Genomic DNA, 21,674 nt, shown 5'->3' with positions numbered 1-21,674 from the left:
TTCCAATCTTTCATGTTAGCCAAAGGTTCACTTCACAGCACCAACAATGGGCCCATATATGACTCCTGCAATTCATTCAGATTTACATGTATTGGTAGCATATCTACATATGACTGTATATTCTTTTTTAGACCCATGGCTCCTCCTACTACTATTATCTGGGTATATGTCATCCACATTGCTCTCAATTCAACCTGAAAAACTTTATATTTTATGAGTTTGTGTCTAGCTGTACATGAGACACTAATCATGATGTGTAGCAATTTCAATTGTCACTGTTATTTTGTCTTTTTTCACGAACTGCTATATCAGTTTTTTTACATCTATTTTTGGAACTGTTGATAATGGGTGATCTCATGTGATCCACACTTCATCATTTTCTATAATGCGTTGTGGTTTATGTTCCCAGTGCTTCTCAACTACTTCTGTGTTGCAGTGTCTGTACAGTCCTCAGTGGAACAATCTTGCCACATTATTGTGCCTTTCAGTGTACAAGCCCTCTGCCATGAGTGTATCACACCCAGCAACAAGGTGTGTGACTGTTTCCAATTCATTTTTATAGAACCTACATTTGTGTGCTTTGCTCACATGTTCAATGGACTTTGTAAACCAACTCGTATGTAGTCCACTATCCTGGGCTGCCAATATTAGCCTTTTATCCTTCAGTTTTAACTCACCTTTCCCTATCCATTCCTGTGTGAAATTCTTATCAACATGAGGTTACTCCACGAGATCTATTATTTTGGCACATTCAGTTGGTGTCTGATTTTTGTCCCCCTTGCTAATTGAATGCTTCTGCTAAAGTAAGCAGGGAGGCCATCTTGGACTTCCTCACCTTATACTTTAAAAGTTTCACTATGTTTGAATCTGGTGAGATCAGCAGATAACGTATGCAACCCAATGACTGTAGATCTATACATGTAATCAATTTTGAGGCAGCCTATACCTCCTTCAGAGCATGGGATATTTAATCTTGGTATACACTGATTTTTATATATTATTTGCTAAGTGTTAAACATTTTTACTGATTTTCTGTCCAACTGATCCAATACCTTTTGGGCCCAGTCAATCACACTGAAACAGTAAGTGAAAACAGGAAGAGCAAATTGGTGTAAAGCTTGGACTTTATTCCTATGTCAAGGCAGTAAAAGTTTTAGTCTTTTGGAGTATTCCTTAGAGAATTTTATTCATAATTGTTCATGTTTTATTGGCGATCCTTCATCAGTTCTCAAATAGTTCTTCATTCCCTCCAGCTGAAGTTGCTTCATATTGCATTCTTGTCCCAGATCGATATTTTCTCGGTACTACAACTTTTCTGTACATTTATGAAGACTAAATGTCATTTTTATATTTGAGGAAGTTTTGACCACTTGCAGTTGTGCTTTCAACTCCTCAGCTGATGAACTGTACAATTCTAAGTTATCCACAAAAAGTAGATACAAAGTATTTAAGCAATGTTGTTGGGATCCAAACTGTAATCATGACCTAACCTGTATAGTAAACCACTTAAAGGTTTAAAGGTAAAAAAAAAAACAACAGCAGTAGCAAAAAGTCACCCTGGAATATCTTATTTGAATTTTTATCCCTGGTATAATAAATTTGCCATTTTCGTGGCTTAATTGCAAGATGGTTTGCCATTGTCTCATGATCACTTTAATGTAATGTATCAATGTAGGATTTATCTTGTACATCTATAAGCACTCCTTTATCCACGAATGTGAGATGCAGTCAATTTTTTTTTACTTTTTTATTTTTTGTAATCTGTTCATGCATACTTATATTATTTCCCCTTTTTACAATTTTTCATAATGTTTCTTTGAGCAACAAATGATCCTTTGTTCCATATGACTTTTGTTTCCCTTTTGTTCTATTGCCATGATTGGGTTTGCTTCTAAATAACTATAAACTTTGCTTGCATCAATTTTGGTATATAGATTGTACATCATTGGAAGGCAAGTTATTGTTCTATAGTTTTTAAGATGGCGTGCACATTCAGTCTTAAGGAGGTGTAACATTTTTCATGTTATCAACCAGGTCAGCATTTGCTCAGGTCTCATAGATAAGTAATTCTTACTCAGGGCTAAATCTTTTAGTAAAGATGTTAATACTTTTAGCAAAATGATAGGTAATGCATCTGGTTCTGTGATTTTCTAGTTAGGAGTTTTTCTTAATTTTGTTTCAATTTCTCTGGCCACTACTTCACCCCATTTCATATCCTGTACATTTGAACTCCTTTACTTTTTTTTCTAATTTATATTAATCTCATTTAATTTCCACAGAGTTTTAACAATATTTCTCCAAACTGTATCTAGTTCCTCTTTTTTATGGCGTTTCTATTCTTGTCTGATTGTATTGATTTGGTGGGGGTCACAGAGAGAGTCTGTCATTGTACCTCTGGTGGTGAATTTACTAGAGTGTCCTATTATGATCCAGTTTAAAAATGATTTTCATATCTTGCTACAATGTGTGGGGCTATTAATTAGTTGTGTGAAACTGTAAGTTCACGTCAGATGTAGGGGAGTTAGAGGTTATGTCCAACCAATTGATATTGATGTCACCTAGTAGTATTTTTTTCTTCTGGAATTTTAATGGATATCTTTCAGTGTAGCTATATTGTCACCAGGGAGAATGTTAAGGACAGTAATACATATTTGCTTATATTTGTTTTCAGGAATGTAATAAGAAGGTCTGCTGAATTGAATTTTGGTATTGGTTTGTTGTAGATGTAAATGTGGTAATTATCCACCTGTGATGGACATTTTGATCTTTGGAGATGGTATTGATAACAACGCAAAACCACTGGGTATAATCATTATTTATTCTATGTAGTTTCCAGTTATTGTGTGTGGGTAGTTAAAGTCACTCTAAATTGGATGGGTGCAATAGGTTTAGATGTCATATTACTAAGGTAGGTAGCATACTGGTCATAATGTGGTAATGGACTGTATTTAGTGTGACAGATATTCACAAGAGTTTAAAAATTGATGTCTGAAGGGATTTGGCATAAGGTAAATGGGAAACAGATAAATGAGAATACCTCCCCACCACTCACAGCTGGTCATAATGAGTGAAAAGGCAGCACAATGAAACAAGTTTCAGTAGCAGTGTATGTATGTATGTATGTGTATATCTGTGTTGTATATGTGCATGTGTTTTCAAGTGTAGGGAATGCCCGAAGATTAGGTAGTTTTTCTTCAAACTCCTTGGGTTAATCAGTGCCACCTTAATGTAGGCTGGACTGGAATCAGTTAAACTGGGAAGTCAAAAATATGAAACTTGCCTAAAAAAAGGAATTATGTGGTAGAAAAGAAATATTAACCAGTGTGCAAAAACTCTGAGAAGAGAAAAAGAGAGAAGTAACTTAGTTATAACACTAACTGTTAAAACAAGAAAACAAAATAAAACAATCAAACAGACAGTTGTGTTCAGATATTGTGTAGCTGGATACATGAGAATGATCAGGAAAGGGAAGGCATGAATGAAGACTTCTATACAAGGAACTGAAAAAGCCCCCTATGTAGCTAGAGGAGAACCGTTTCAGTTCTCTAGGACTGGAAACAAACATATCTATGTAAGAGATTCCCACTGGTGTATTATAAGCAGAAAGACCTACCAGTGAAGCATCCAGTCATGACAGCCTGACCTGAATCTTCCCAGTGAGTCTCACATTGTATTCTTTTCCAAAAAATGCAAGTTGCCTAATGGAATACGTCAAGATGAATTACTAAGTCTTACGCAATCTTAGTCAGTCTGCAAAGGGGTAAGACTTTGTTCTGCTCTGTTTAATTTATCTACATTATTACTGTAGTATTGTCTGACACCTTTAGAAGAGTGTGTGGGGACCATAGTTGATTCAGAGCTTTTAGAGCACTTATAAAAGCTATAGCTTCTTTTAGGTTGATGTGTTCATGCATGTGTTCTGATTCCCACATTCTCTGTCCCTTGATACTCTGTGAAATAGCAGCTGAAGCAAAATCTGAAGCATCTGTGGTCACTGTCTGAGTGGGGCTGGAAGGAGAGAAAGATACTCATATGTTGGATATGACATGTTTGGCCCACAGAAGAAGTTTTTTTTTTACAAAGTTGAGAACTGGAATTGAATAAGATACAGAATGAAAGTTTTGGGCCCAAACAGACTTGAGGAATTAGATCTGTCTCATGAAATATGGCACAATGAATCATTAGGTCAGGTACTAACTGCATTTTGAAACCATTTATTTAAGTGCTTACTGAAATTTAAAAAAAAGCATAATTTATCTGTTGTTTGGTTTGTTGCTTCTGGTTGTTTTTAAATTGCCTTGAAGAAGGGTAAATTAGCAGGGGTCTTAGGTGTCTGATAGTTGTTTAATGTTAATCTGAACTTGAGAGTTTCTTTTGTTGTGGTTTTACATTAAGAAATTCCAGGGCCATCCATCATGTGGCAGAAGGTGTTTACATGGTCTCTCTGAGTTGGGAAGCTCTCCATGGAGCTCAAAATGTAGCTGTTTATTGGCCAAAGGACGCAGGACTTAATTTGTAGCTTTTTTTCTTTCTACTATAAATTAGGCACATGTGTGCAGCTCTGTTCATGTCCACAAAGCTTAGCAATACTTTACATGTGTTTCCACTGCATTTAGAATTATCCAGGCTAAGATAAGCATATTTTCCTGATTATTGGCACTTGCTTTATTCAGTAATTGCTAGTGATCAATAGCATTTTAAAAGCATTTATTTAACTTTTTGATGAAAAAAAATCATCATTTGTCTGTTTTGTTGCTTCTGATGACTTCATCTCTGATGTGGGTATGTAATGATTATCAGCTTAGCTTAACTCATTGCACGATATGTAATTGAGTGTCTGTAATGTGAATTTTGAATGCCATGGGTCACTTTATCAATGTGCTGGATTATATAAACTGCTGGTGCATTTTCAGTATTTTTTTTTTTATTTTCTCCACTGTAGTGTGAATGGAATTGGTATATGTAAGACAGGGGTGGAGGCAGTGGGAGCTTGACAACTGCAAAAAAAAATGTATTTTGTTTCAGAAATTATGCTTTTTGCAATTGAATTTTCAGAAAAGCATAACTTATTCTTGTGCTTTGACTGAAAATGGGTAACCCAGACACTTCACTGTGATACAAGGCTCTAGGACAGATTTAAGATGTAGTGGAAGGGATTGCATTTCTCATCTTATGTGAATTCCTGAAGTTTCCAGCAACCAAGCTGCTGGGTATGTGGAAGTTTTGCCTGTTTACCTGACACACTTATTTGTTTCCAGTGCTACATTCACCAGTCGAAACCAAATGAAATATCCACAATCTAACCCATTTATAGTGCCTGACATAAGACTTCTCCTTCAAGCTGCCATGGTCCATGGTTGACCTTTACTCACTGTCTGTATGCAGTTTGTCCTCTGCAGAGGATACAATTTATTTTATTTTATTATTTCAAAATGAGAATTGGTATATTTTTTACAATGATTCCCAATCTGGGTTGAAATGTATCTGTGTTTGAGTATGAGGTCCTTGTTGGCATGTGTATGTATGTGTGCTTGTGTTAAATACATGAAGGGAAGACTGTATGTATATATGACAGTGACACTATTATGTGTATTTGTGAGATATTTTGAAATATTTGTGCTTGTTTCTGTACAAATTTAGTAGTGAGTAAATGTACATTCAGCATCTTATTTTTGGATTTTTAGTCAAAGTTATAGAAGTGTCTCCTTTTCCCCATTTGTATTCAGTCTCAGAGTTACCATATATTTAAGTTGTAGGGGTGTGGTGTTAAATGGGGTGCTGTGGGGTCTTGACCACTGCAAAACCCTTTTTTTAATGGAAGATGTAGTTATATATATCAACTCCAACAGTGTCCAAACTAAAATGCACATAAAATGACATGCTGCATTTGACTAAACATACGTTAACTGTAGTACAAACTGAGACAGAAACATGCACCAAGAACTGCTTTTCAAAATGATAAGATGAATAACAATGGTGCTGTCATATATCCATGGTATTAATCAAAAAAGTAGAGGCCATTCCATAAAATAATGTGATTGTTATTAAATAAGAAAAAATATTTGCACAGATGCTTCTTTAGCACAGATAAGATAATAAAAGTTGTAATGTGCTGCATAGTAGTTCTATTACAGTTGCAAGGAGAATTCACGCAATTTCCATGCCACTTCAGGTTCTTCCATCTTGCCGCTTCTTTGTTACATTACACTTACCAGAACCTCTGTTCTAGGCAGAAATGTCCCTGCATCAAGAAGCCAACATCCCTAATTATTAGGGCCACAGCGCCCTTCTTTTAATACATCACAAAATATTTTTATTGCTTTGTAAAAGGACTCTGTTTGGCAACCTCTGTAACTAACACAAACCCATTTATAAAACACAGTTTGCAGCATATTATTTACAATATATTCACTATTTACAACAAAATACGTTATGGTACCATAACATTATTTTGTCATTCTGACACTCACAGGGCAAGTACCACTAGTGCCATAACTAGGTGGGGTAAAGGGGGTAGCTATCCTGGTTGTAAGATGTCAGGAATCACAACCAGCAGTCAATAGTCATTGATTGTCAATGATTAAGCTCTGTCAAAGGAACAGGTTTAGTAGATTAGAGTAATTAGAAAGCAGTCTTTGTTGCGGCAGTTTAGAAATTTCAGGGAGACATTTCCCTTTTCTTTTTGGTAATCATCTTGGTAAATGTGGACTGCCCAGTGCACCAAATAAGATTCATATGAGTTTCAAGGCTATTTTAGTCTAATGACAATGTAGGCCTAGCCAGTACTCACTTTCATGCCTTATCTTTGGTATTCATGACCCTGTAGACAGTGTCCTTGCAGGAAGCTTTGGTATAGGTTGTATGTGTACAAAATGTGTGAATCATATGAACTGTTTGGGTGATACACAGACACATTACATATAACAGCCTGGGCATTACAGACCACCTAGCATGATATAGAGTGAAAGACATTCCAATTAGTATATTCCAGGCAATCTGTATGTGATTAATCTTTGATAGTAATGGATGCAATCTATACTTCCTGGGATATCAGAGAAATGACTGCTGTCATAAAATAGCCCATACACAGTCGGTTCTCTCCTCCTGGCTGTCTTGAGCAACCATTTATGCTTTTCCACATACTGTAGCACACTGTTTTGGAAATAGTATGGATGGGATACAGCTAATATGTCACTCCTAGCTTCATGGAATGTCCCTTTAGCTAAGACAATCAGTACTACCCATACCATTGTATCCATATGATTGGGCACACCAGGCAACCACCATGATTTTCGTTGTGGATGGGCAAGTTTGACTATGTCTCTTACTGCATGCCTATCCACTCAGAAATGGCCCATGTCTTATCAGAGTATTGGGTGATAGTAGGAGGGGTGCTGTCTGTTTCTCCTTCTGTATAGTGTAGGTAGTCATGACACCCAACATTGTGAACACTGGTTCTAACACTGGCTCTCAACACAAGCTGCTGTACTATTATTGCTGCTATTCCTGTCATGGCTTCCATCATGCATGCCACAATTCTTGCAGTTCAAACTTAGTATGCACTGCTCTGCAATACCAACTTTTTATATATTTTTGAAATGGTCCACCATTTGGTCTGCCATTTTGGATTCCTTCATTTTGATAGGGCAGAATCAGTCCATGGACCATATTCACTTTGCTAGTACTCACCCTCATAGGGTGTCACTTGTCAGCAGAATGCAAAGCAAATCAGGTGTGTGATGAATTTGCAGGCACCTATCCAATCAGAATGGTTTGCCTTAAAATAAATTGTGGTTATCACTGTTTTGTACATATAGAAAGACTGATGACTGTAGCAGTCTAACCTGAAATGATGTACGCATTGAGTAACAATAAATCTGTCCATCTATCTTGTCTTATTTATTTGTTGACAGAGATGAAATGGTTCTAGTTCAGGGGTTTGTGAACCCATTTGATTTTTGGAAGTGTAGAAAACCAAAAGAGGCTGGGTACATAGCATAAAATACAAGAGTATAGGGTTTGTCTTGATAGCTGTCAGGCTTTAGTTTAGCTCCTTTTTTTCTTCTATTTTTAGATAAAACAATGAGTGAGAAGGTCACTGAAAAAACAATCAATAAAAACAAAATGAAAACTCCAGCAAAGCTAGAACTTCCACTGAGTGACCTCCCAAACCTCTTATATCAGAGGCACATGAGATATATGCAAATTACCCTTATGACCATCAGGTGTTTCAGCAAATTGGCGATTCTGAATGCCCATGACTTGTTTCATCGTTTTAATGGACAATTCCAGGGCAATAAAGCCAAACCCCACTAGCTGCGGATATGCATATTTCGGCCTTGTTATGACCTCATCAGCACAAGCAAAGTATATGATTAAGCATTAGAAACACAGGGCTAGCTGTCTCCCTTACTAGCTCTGCTGTAGTTACCCAGCTATTCAGTAACTCTTGACTGCCACCCAGTGCCTGTCTTAACTTTATCCTGAACTCCATCTCACAATCCCCCTTTTTCAACTTCCACCATTTGATCCTTGACACTGCCCTCACACTCCTCCTCCTCTTCTTGATCACCAACGTCATCTTACAAACCAGCATCCTATGCTGCCTAACTACACTTTTCCTTGTCACCACTTTACAGTCTCCAATCTCCTTCAGCCTGGCCCTCCTGCATAGGATATAATCCACCTGTGTGCATCTTCCTCCACTTTTGTACATGACCCTATGCTCCTTCCTCTTCTTAAAATATGTATTCACCACAACCATGTCCATCCTTTTCACAAAATCCACTACCATCTTACCTTCTGCATTCCTCTCTTTAGCACCATACCTACCCATCACCTCCACATCCCCTCTGTTCCCTTCACCAACATGCCCATTGAAATCCACTGTGATCACCACTCTCTCACCTTTGGGTACAATCACCACCACTTCATCCAACTCACTCCAACATTTTTCTTTTTCATCCATCGCACACTCAACTTGCGGAGCATATGCAGTAACAGCATTCAGCATCACACCATCAATTTCCAGCTTCATAAACATCACTCTATTTGACATTCTTTTCACATCCAAAACACTCTTGGCATACTATTCCTTCAGAATAATCCCTACCCCATTTCTCCTCCCATCCACACCATGATAGAACAATTTGAACCACCTCCAATACACCTGGCCTTATTCCTTTTCCATCTGGTCTCTTGCATGCACAATACATCAACTTTCCTTCTCTCCATCATATCAGCTATCTCTCTCCCTATACCAGTCATATTGCCAACTTTCAAAGTTCCTACCCTCACTACCACACTCCTAACCTTCCTCTTCTCTTCCTGCACTCAGCCATGCTTTCCTCCTCTTCTTCTCCTTCTACTTTGGCCAACAGTAGCCCAGTTTCCACCAACACCCTGTTGGCTAACAGTACTGGTGGCAGTCATTGTTAACCCGGGCCTCGACTGATTCAGTATGTAAATCTGTATTGTTGTCCACATATGTCATTTGGCAAAAGTTTTACATCGGATGCTCATCCTGACATAACCATGCACATTTATCTGGGCTTGGTACCAGCATGAAGAAATGCACTAGCTTCTACATCCCCAGTGGCTGGGTTAAAAATATTTAGAGTCTAGGAAACAATAAATGATGAAGTCATTGTTTGTAATTTATATTAGACCTAAACTAGGGTATGGAATAATGATATGGAATCCTTATAAGAAAACTAGCATGTGTGATTGGAAAGAGTAGAGCAGATATATACCAGGGGCATCCATGGATGTGAAAGCTTAAGTTATCATGAAATACTCAAACTTGTGCAGTTTTTCATCTAGATATTTAAAGGAGACCTATTGAAGTTTAAAGGGAATGACAAGCTGAGCTGTTATCATCCAAAGTGGATGTCTTGTCCATCTGAAAGGACATCTGAGAAGGTTGTGCCATATCAGCCTCCAACATGGCTGAGGAAGAGGGAACATCAAAGGAACCAGGGTGGTCCAAGAACTTCTTAAGAGACCCAGCAAGGACTTCTGAGATGACCATACATCAGCAGAAGTTTCAGGGTTGGACTTTTTAAAATGAATTGTTGGCAAGGGAGGGATATCTGAAGCCTAACTCTCTGATTTTTTAAATAATTCTTAAAGATAACAACCTACTGTGTAAGGTATTAGAGATTAATGAGTGATAAATAGAACCATCTTTATAATTATGGCTAGATCCAATGCTTGTTCCTGGGTGGAATTTGCCTTCTGCAGTCACATTTTCCTCTTTTCAATGACACAAACAAAATATTCTTGCCATAAATAGAAGAAATAAAGGATAGGTACTTATCTGCCTAAGGCAATAGAAAAGACATGAATCATGTGTGTGACAGACTAAAGTTGAAACAAGAGGTCAGTGTTCAGGTTGGCGGCAACAAAGTTCAGATGTGTTTTCTGCCTATACCCCCTCTAACACTTTCTTGCTGAAGTCATACACTGGACATATGATATGTAAGGAAAGCATTCTGCTGGATGTGCAGCTATCCTTAGCAGGATACCCCAGCTGTTAGTGATACTGCAACAATGATCTAAGGAAGGACATAATGCATATACTATTAAAAAATACAAAACAATGTAACAGATAGCCCATTATCTAAGGGCAGTAATGAGAGTTACGCTAATGATGCTCACCCCATTGGACATTTTGCCTGCATATGTGCATATCACTGCATACTGGTAGTAAATAATTACTAAACCAAATCTCAATTACTTCATATCTTTTTTGTTTAGTGGGGGAGGCTCAACATGACCAGTATTCTTGTTCATGTTGTATACCATGCATAACGGACTTCATTATTTTTGGTGAGATAATACTGGGTATCATTTCAGAGTCCCACATGCCAGGCAATTACTCCTTTCAAATATGTCTTACCAGATTTGTTCACTAGAGAATTTATATTCAAAGGATCATCATGAAGCAAATAGACTTTGGGATTATTGTTTAGTTAAAATATGTTAGTCCCAGTTTAGCTTTAGTTTCAGTAAAACATTACGTATTGTCCAGTGTCATTGTATCTGACCCATCATTACCACCAGCACTGTATACATTGTGCAGTAGGCCTGTTGTACTAGTTTTCTTTGACTGTGACCATGATTTCTGTATCACAGATTTCCATGTCCCACCATTCTGCTTCATGCCTGCTCTATCTATGCTTCATTCCACTTGTAGATCATAGGACCATCTAAAGAAATACAGCAGAACCACTCTATATAGTCATTGATGCTAACATAGAAATGGACTAGTAATTGATTATATCTCACTGCTAGATGATAGGGTCTGGCCCCATATCTCTGATATACAGAGGCAGTCAGCAATGCTCAGACTAATATATCCTCCACCTAACCTTTAAAAATACTTCCCAACTAACATACATCTCCTAATAAAACTCCATGATACATAGGGACACAATTGGGTTGGGTTGCATGACTAGGCTTATAAAGGCCCTGGTGGTCATTAGCCTATTATATACCTATGAACCTTTGTTAACATGAGGCTGAACTCCCATAATAACCACCTGTAAGCCCAGTGCTAACCTCCATTTTCATTCTCTTTGGATTTAAGTTATTCTTTTAGGCCTGATAGGGCTGCCAGCTTATTAGGACATCATCATTTGAGACATTCTCAGCTCCCAAACGTGTTGGCTATAGGTACTTGACCAAAGTCCATGTAGCCTATGCCAACTATCTCTTGCAGTCATCTGACCAAATAATATTCTCATTTTATCCACACTGTCCTACATCAGGAGTTCTTTGCATCTCTGAAAAATCTCACATTCATACATGGCAATCAATGCCTGAAAACTAGCAATGTCTTGTATTTCGGCTTTTTCCCGAATAGAGGCCACCACAGTGGATCACTGGTCCACAGATTGATTGTCAGTGGAGTTTTACAGTGTTGAGTTGCCAGACAGGCACCCAACATTCACAGTAGGCACGCACACTCAGACCTACCTGCATGTCTTTAAGGCTCACTTGACCACAGGGAGAACATGCAGACTCTGCACAGATGGTGCTCCAGCCAAGAATCAAACTGAAGAGCCTCTTGCTGTGAGGTGACAGTGCTAACCACTGCACCACTGCTGCAACTAACACAACCATAAAACAGAAACAACAGAAGTGGTTACTTTTAGCAACAAAGGGCACAGGCAGCATACTAGGCTCTCATAACTTGGTTTCTTTCCTCACAAGTGGTGCAACCCTGGAGGATATTTATTTTAGTTCAAGGGATTTGTGGGGTGCAGCCACCCACAACACCTAAGACATCCTTTACGGAATCATTTGACTAACAGGAGAGTTATTCATAAAGACAAAGAATGTTAAGGAGTTAACACTTAAGCAGCACAAATAACTAATCCTAAAGAACATTAACACAGAGGTAAAAGACTACCCCCCCCCCCCAAGGCTGCATAGTTTTTGGGACAAGGATATAATTACTTATTGCTATAAACTCTGTAATTCACTTGGTACAAAATGGTGTGAGTTCAGAGTGGGCTTATTCAAGTAGTAGGACTGTGGGTGGAACAGTCTCTACATGGGGTGCAGCAGGACTGGCAAGGTGCATTACTGTTCTTTCTTTGTTTTTATTTGTCATGTTCTTATTTCACATTTATTTTTTATATCACTTTTCAACAGCTTGCAGGTGTCCATTGTTTATGTTTGGTATTTTGTTTTTCAGTGACATGTGAGTCAGGATTATAAAACAGCCTTTTATAAGTCTATTGCAAACCCTGATTACTTTGGGTAAGGTGTTTGTTAGATAGGCGGAATGCATTTCATCCAATTTCTGACATTTTGTTATGATGGCACAGTGAGATTTTAGGTCGCATATTATTTGTAATGTGATGTGGTAAGTTGCATAAACAAGCAGAAAAGAAAAAAATACTGTGCCTATTTATGTTAAAACAGCTTTAGGAGAGTTCAGATTTTACAGTTGTGAACTAAAGTCACCTAAGTATTCTTAAATAAGCCCACTAAAATTTTTTCTGGATGGTACCCATGCTGAATGGTTTTACAGATGACCTCCCTGAAGCACTGTTTGTACATCAGGACCAGGGATAGTTCTTTAGCAATATGGACCAATAGTATGTCTTTTCCACATGCCTGCTATTGAAAGCTGACTTCGTTCTTGAGTGCTTCTACTGTAACAGTGTACCTTTTTTGTCACATTCTGATTAGTTCTTCTCCACCAACAGTAATGCAGCCTGTACTGCTCATCTAAGGACATAATTATGGGGCCCTTTTCTCATATATCAAACAGTAAGACCAACCACAGCAATAATCTGAATTGGGACATTATGTAAAAAGCACATAAATGAGCAGTAAAATCCATTATATCTTTTTCTATTAGATGTAACCCAAATAACTGTGTGGCAGAAAATATTGAAAAAAATCACATTTGTGTCTACCTCCAAAGTGAAAGATGCAAAAAAAAGTAGCTCATATAAGCACTTCTCTACATTTCACAGTAAAGTGATAAGGTTTTACTATCACCATAGGGGTGTAAATAAAAGAGCACACAGAGGAAACTGTTAGCATTTCCTGAAGTGTTGAATTACTCTTTCCCCAATGTACTGAAACTTGAGCCATCACACTAAAAGCTGTCTGAATGTAAACAATAGGATCACCTGATCTACCAGCTTAATCAAAACAATGAGAGCTGCAGGGAATCTTGACACTCTCCCTTTAAAATAAATAAAAATAAATAAATAAATTTAAGGAAGGTACAAATGAACTAGGTTGCAACTCACCTCATATGGGTTTTTTTTCACAGTCACCAAACATCAAATTTAACTACAAACTCCTTCCAAAAAGTCTTAAGTCCAATACAACATCACTTAAATTAGAAGCTTTGCTCGGTACAAAAGTCATACCCTTGTTCAGAACCCGCAACTGTGTGACTGATAAATTAACATTAGAAATGTTAAAAACAATATTATTATGATTTTCAGTCAAAGTTAGTTTTTTTCGGCACTTGGCTCCCCTGCTGGTAGAGCGACTTCTCTCATTGTTTTTTTTTCTTCACAGAAACCAGAAGTTTGAAAAAAAAAACATTGACTGGTTTGTTGTTTTTGGTCTGGCACCCAGTCCCAAGGTCTCATTGATGTTCCTCCCCAAAACTATAGATGAACCAGATGTAGTCACTGTATCTGAGACCTCAGTGGAAAGAGATGGTATTGTAGGTTCACTCGCAGAGATTCGGGAATTAGTCAACTACTCGCCATTAATACTTTCACCTGCCTTAGCATTGTCATTCAATAGTGGTTTAGGATTAGTTGCTTTCTGATTGTCATCTATAAATTTAAAAGAACCATGTTTAGGCCAGGTGAATATGTTGCCTGAGCAGAAATCTTGATAGTCTCATAATACATTTTTTGTTTTTATTTGCTGCGGCTTAGAGTCATAAGCTGCTAAGGCACACAACAAGTCATACATTCTAATGAGAGAACGTTTGCTATTAAATAGGTTCTCTATCTCAAACTGTCTCATCTAAATAGACCTTATAATTTGATGTTCGTGTGGTGAGGCCCCATTACTGAGATCTGATTGTTTCCTTATTTTTCTTATACAACCTATAGTTCTGTAACTATAATTAACCAATTGGCTGATATGATTAGGAAAAACTCAAAGCTGGATCTACCCATATACTCAAGTCCTTAAATCAATCTTCAGTTGCAATCACTGTGTGCTGCATTTAATATTCTCTTTTCAGTTTATGTCACTGAAATCTTATATGCATAGTTTTTAACTGTATTTATCAGCATATTATTCTATTATGTTGAAATGTTCAATTTAGTCAAGTTATTTTACAAGGATGCCCAAACTGTAAAACACGTAATCAGTTTACCCATTTTCAAGACATCTGTAAACAAACTGTAGAGCACTTCAGATGAAAAGGATAGATCTGAATAATACCATCTAAGCAACTATGGACTTAGGTAGAGATGTGTGGGATTATATCTTTGAAGTTCATATGTCCAATTGCTGTATGATACTTGCCATGCCCTATTGTAAGCCATGCACATATCCATCTTATTAAGAATACATCAATACAGTGGCATTGTTGGGGGCACTCCAGGTGGCACTTTTGGGAGTATCAACTTTAATACTTAAAAAAAAAAACTGTTAAAGGCGTTCTTCTTTAAGAATGGTCCCGTAGCATCATGTCTGTGCATGTGTTGTTCTTCTTCCTGTCTGCGCACAATTTGAAAACATTCTGCTGCCATTATTTCTTCTGCTGCTGCTGGTTCTATTCAAGTAAGGAGAGTTTTATCATTGCTGCTTACATTTACATTGTTTTGCTGGTTCCTGCAAGATTTAATTCTACTTCTGCTGCTGCTTGAGTTTTGTTTCCTGCCTGATTTAATTCTGCTGCCCAATTTAATTCTGTTGGTTCCTGCTGGATTTAATTCTTCTGCTGCTGCCCAAGTTTTGTTTCCTGCCTGATTTAATACTGCTGCCCAAGTATTGTTTCCTGCTCGATTTAATTCTGCTGGTTCTGTTTCATGCTGATTTAATCCTGCTGCTGCTGATTCGAGTGCTGTTTCCTGCCCAATTTAATTCTGCTGCTGCTGGTTCAAGTGATGTTTCCTACCCAAGTGTTGTTTGCTGGTTCTGTTCAGACCCAATTTAATTCTGAGGTGTGTTCTGTTCTTACCCTATTTAATTCTGGGGTGTGTTCTGTTCTTATCCAATTTAATTCTGGTGTGTGTGTGTCTGTGTGTGCTGCCCGAGTTTTGTTTCCTTCCTGATTTAATTCTGCTAGTTCTTTTTCCTGCCCAATTTAATCATGCTGATGATGATTCAAGTGCTGTTTCCTACCTGATTTAATTCTGCTGCTGCTGGTTCAAGTGGTGTTTCCTGCCCAAGTGTTGTTTGCTGTTTCTGTTCTAACCCAATTTAATTCTGAGGTGTGTTCTGTTCTTACCTGATTTAATTCTGGGGTTTGTTTTGTTCTTATCCAATTTAATTCTGGTGTGTGTGTGTGTGTGTGTGTGTGTGTGTGTGTGTGTGTGTGTGTGTGTGTGTGTGTGTGTGTGTGTGTGTGTGTATGTGTGTGTGCGCGTGTGTGTGCAGCTCGAGTTTTGTTTCCTGCTTGATTTAATTCTGCTGGTTCTGCTTCCTGCCCAATTTAATTCTGCTGCTGCTGGTTTGAGTGTTGTTTCCTGCTCGATTTAATTCTGAGGTGTGTTCTGTTCTTACCTGATTTAATTCTGGGGTATGTTCTGTTCTTTCACTATTTAATTCTGGGGTGCGTTCTGTTCTTACCCGATTTAATTCTAGTCTGTATGTGTGTCTGGTGTGTGTGCCCAAGTGTTGTTTCCTGCCCAATTTATTTCTGCTGGTTCTGTTTCTCACCCAATTTAATTATGCTGCTACTGGTTTGAGTGTTGTTTCCTGCCCGAGTGTTGTTTGCTGGTTCTGTTTTTACCCAATTTAATTCCGGGGTGTGTTCTGTTCTTACTCATTTTAAGTCTGTTCTTACCCGATTTAATTCTGGAGTGTGTTCTGTTCTTACCTGATTTAATTCCTGGGTGTGTTTTGTTCTTACCTGACTTAATTCTGGTGTCTGTGCTGCCCGAGTGTTGTTTTCTGCCCGATGTACTTCTGCTGATTCTGTTTCCCGCCCGATTTAATTCTGCTGCTGCTGGTGGAGTGTTGTTTGCTGCGTGAGTGTTCTTACCTGATTTAATTCTGGGATGTGTTCTGTTCTTGTTCTTACCCAATTTAATTCTGGTGTGTGGTCTGTTCTTGTTCTTACCCAGTTTAATTCTGGTGCATGTTCTGTTCCTACCTGATTTAATTCATGGTGGTGTGTGTGTGTGTGTGTGTGTGTGTGTGTGTGTGTGTGTGTGTGTGTGTGTGTGTGTGTGTGTGTGTGCGTGTGTGTGTGCATGATTAAAATGCCCCAGTTAGGTACGTTAGTTATAACTGGTGGTTAATGTTGCTCAGACTCTAACCCTGTACCTTAGATACTACCTTAGATACAAGGAACAAGAGCCTGAATTGTCTACCTGTACCACCACTTGTGATTCAAGCTCTCAACTGTCCAGATTTTCCCAGAATGTCTGGAATGTTTGGCTCATATTTCTGGTCTTTTCCTCTTAAAAATTTTGGTTTTCTGGCAAATGAGTGAGAACTGAATTCAATAAATGATGATAGTCATTTCAGTTTTAGTCTTTCTATCTTTCAGGAAATGCATGGCAACACAAAACACTTTATTCTAGCAACCTTTTAAGATTATACAAGAAATGTTTAAAATGTGTCCCTGGTTTTGGGCCTTTGCCCCCCCCCCCCATAAATGATGGCTTTTTCCAGATTTCTTGTGCTGCAAAGTTCAGAAATTTATTTGAGTGTCAAGTGGATTTTACAAAGAGCTTAGAGTTTCAGGGGAAGAGAAGTTTTGTGATGGGTATGTAAGTCTATTTGCATTGTTAGTAACACAACAGGTAGTATATTTGCTTTTGATGCAGAAGGCTGTAGGTTCTACTCCAACAGTATGCAGGTGGATTGCTGATACTATACTGTGTTGTACTTTAAAGGGAGGGGATGCTGCAGTCCTGTGAATGTGCTCATTTGGAGGAGATATGTAGTAACTATGAACCTGTTATCCATTTGCCATCCATTATCTATTACAATATTGCTAGCTTATAATTTTCAATGCAGCTTAGGCAGTTTATTCTTCAAGGGCAACAGGAACTTTAGTTGTCAATGAAACAATGAAATATAAAGTTGTTTGCTAGCAACAACCTCTTCATTAGTTATATATCTCTTTTTAATGTGGAATTATTTAAATGACTTTTACTTCTGCAGAAATTGTGCATATTTACTGATATTGGTGGATTGTAATGACAGAAGTTTGAGTAGACTTTTATGCTGGAAATGTTTTGAACTGAGTAGTTTTGTCATTATTGGTTCATACATTTTGTTTCATTGCTTAATGGAAAAGCATTCAAAACAATTAAGTTAAAACACACTCTAACAAGTGTGCTGAATTATGCAAGGACTATAATTTAATACAATCAGGATGGTGAATCAAAGAACACACGTATGTGTGCAAGTACCTATGATTTGAAAACAGCCCAAAGGTAAACTTATCCTCCACTGGCCAGATGGATTTTCTTTGAATGTGGGTTTCAGTGCTGTTTCAATGAATGTAAGTTTCAAGGGAAGAGAAGTTTTAATGCTTAGTCTGTTTTCATTGTGAGAGTATTGCTTTGTTTAGCAGATGTCTTTCAGTGTTTGTGCTATAAAACTTGAAGTAAAAGTTTTAAATGAAATCCAAACAATCACTGTAGAAGTAAAGCATAAAGCACTATGCACATTACAGTGTTTATGGTAAATGGGGAGAAATAGCCAAGTAATGGGACACTGGAATGCCTGCAGGGGGAGTACTGTGTATGGGGGGGGTGCCATCTGACAATGATTTTGTGAGGGAGAGTGGCGGTAAACTCAAAAACAGCTCCTGGTGGCACAAATTCTAGCTACACCACAGCATTAGTACCTAGTTATTCTAATTTATTGATCAGTGATTTGTTTATGACCCTATCAAACACTGACATTAAATCTATATAAATTACATCATAGCACAATTTGTCACGTATAGCTTATTATATTGTTATAGAACATCATGTTACACATGCTAATAGATCTATTTTCAACATATGCATGCTGACATATGGTTTCAAGTCCCAACATTTCCAGTTCTGACAATAATTTATCAATTATAACCTTTTCCATTATTTTTCTACAACATGAAAAAGTTGTGTGCCTAGATCCTTACGGTAAAACATTTATTTATTTTTATTTGTTTTATCTATTTATTTATTTATTTGAGTTCAAACAATTTATCTTTCAAATCTTTCCACATTCATTCTGAAGTTTTTTCTCTGAACGCATTATTCCAATTAGTTTTACATAATGACTGTTCTGCTTCCATATAATCTCTTATTAATCTCCCATGTATTGGTTTAGATTTCAGTTTGGAAGAATTATCTAGCAAACAAAGCAAACTATGAACCTATGAACTATGAACCTATGAACCTTTATAACCTCATGATACACTGTTAACTAGCTGTCCAATTTGGCTTACCTGGGCAACTGGAAATACTTATCATTTTTCATCTTGTGTGCATCATATTCAGTTTTTATAATGCAGCTGCTAATCACTGTGTTCATGGTTAACTGCTATGCAAATCAGCATAAGGAGTGACATCTAGGCTATTATTTGCATGGCTCCTTTTATACACTGTGATTGAAATTACTGTACACAAGCCTGTAATTTCAGTAGCACATGTAGCTGTGCATAGATGTGTGCTGTTCAAACAAAAGCAATCCTGGTAGACATGAAGTTTTTCTTCTTTTAGTTTTGTTTCTGTTTGCCTTATTTCTGACCACAGAAATAATATTGTGGGTAAATGCATTTGCTTACTTACACATATAAGAGGATAGGAAATGGCACATATGAAAACAAAGTAATCGTTTAATGAACAAAATGAAAACATAGAAAATGCCTTTGTGATGCCCGTGCCCTGGCCCAGCAATCAAGGACCCTCAATCCTCAGCACTAACACCAGTGAGGGGCATCCATATAGGGAAAGGATAATAAATACACACACAGTAAAGTACAATTTCCTTTAAGAGCGCACAGAGATAACAGTCAGTCTGGGGCTGGTTTTTCCCTTTCTCTCCAGATTTGCAATATGACTCCCCACTGGCACAGCTATAGGGTCCAGATCTCAGCCTGATGGGTAAGCTAAAACCTTCAACACCCTCTCTGTCCAACCAGTGCTTCATGTCCCTGCTCAAGTAGCTGACACAAACACACACACACACACACACACACACACACACACACACACACACACACATACTTTGAGATAGGAGTTATATACAACCACACAGACAGTCCTGCGGAAGGTTGTTACAAGTTTTCCAGCTGTGCCCCTTTTTCCCCAGACTATACAGTAGAAATCACTGCCACTAATATTTATCAGCTACCAAAAGGCTCTTATAAAAGGGTGTCCAATTATACTGTGCAATATTATTATCCAAATGGTAAGTGCAACTGTACAGTCTCAATATATGCATGTAATGTACTCTTAGAACTTAAATTATCTCTACACAAAACAGCCACAGTTGAAAGGTTTAAAATAGTTTAAAATATTTAATAATACATAATAAAAACACAAGACAATACTTCTTACTACACAGTGCTATTCAAGAGTTCAGAGATAGCAGAGAAATAAATAACAAGAAGATGGAAGGTGCAAACGTAACACGTAATGCAAAAACATGCACCAAAAACCCCAGCAGAAGTGCGAAATTATAGCTCGTAACAGGACATTAACTCTAGGTTCCTTTGCCAATTGCAACACCAATGGTATTATTTACATCGCCTTATGTGGGAGATGTGAAGCTTTCTATGTTGGCAAAAGTGAGAGAAAAATCAAACAGAGAATATACGAGCACCTTTATGACATCAGGACTAAACGTGACACTAATTCATTGTACAAGCACACTCTTATTTGTGATGGAGCATTCTTCATTTTTTTTGTATTAGAGGTGGTCCCTTTAGATCCTAGGGGTGGTTGTTGGGAGACCTTGGTTGCTTACAAGGAATTATATTGGCAAATTGTTTTAGAATCTAATAAATTCCCAGGTTTAAATGACATGATTAGTTTGGCTCCTGTTTTGAAAATGAGATCTGCTGAACTTTAAATTATAATGTGTAACTTCAAGCACATTTTACCACTTGCTGCTGTTATTGTTTTTATATTTTTTTATATTTTTTATTCTTAACTTTGGAAAATATCATTTTCCTCCACTAGAGGGCATTAAAAGATCATAGACAATACAACATGAATTATATAATGTTTATATTTTTTACTTGTTTTAACATTTATTGTATATATATTTTAACATGGACTTTTAATCTATTTACTTATATGAAAAAATCACACTTTCAACATTATATTGTTTTATCAGGTTTTACAACGTTTTGTCATTTTTAGTAGATTTTATGTGCTCTGTAGCTATTTATTAATTCATGATATAATGACTGCTATTGGTGTATTTGAATTTTAATTGACTATTTAATTGCTTTGTAGATGACTGTTCATTATTCTGATGAAGTTTTTGACGAAACGTGAAGCCTACTGTGTGTACGTCTGGTTTATTTCTAATAAATCGTGTGGTTTGGACTACTGCTTTGAGCTGGTTATTGCTCGCTACAACTTTTGAGTACTGTAAAACTTTTAGCCCTAATTTCGCACTTCTGCTGGGTTTTTGGTGCATGTTTTTGCATAGCAGAGAAATACTTAAAATAATGCAGTAGAAAAGTTCTGACATCAATACAGAAAAAAAATCTAATCTTCCTAGTTCCTAGCTATATCTAAGAGAAAACACAGTTCTAAAATAAATTTACATATAGAACACAGGCAGAGTGCTGGTGAGTTGAATGTTTTCAAGGCAAATGCTAAAAATGCTCTCTTTCTTTCTGTCCTTAAATTGATAACACACTAACACTGACTCATTTCAGTTTACATAATTTCTTTCTGGTTCCCAGGGTAAGAGAAACTCAGAGGTTAATAGCCCTTTTGATCTTGCAGCTTGTCAGGAAGCCAGAAGCAGTAAAAGAAATTATGCAT

The sequence above is a fragment of the Protopterus annectens genome, chromosome 5.part1 (assembly GCF_019279795.1).
Source record: "Protopterus annectens isolate FY-2018-M chromosome 5.part1, PAN1.0, whole genome shotgun sequence".
Taxonomy (NCBI): domain Eukaryota; kingdom Metazoa; phylum Chordata; order Ceratodontiformes; family Protopteridae; genus Protopterus; species Protopterus annectens.
Note: the sequence above shows the minus strand (reverse complement) of the source record.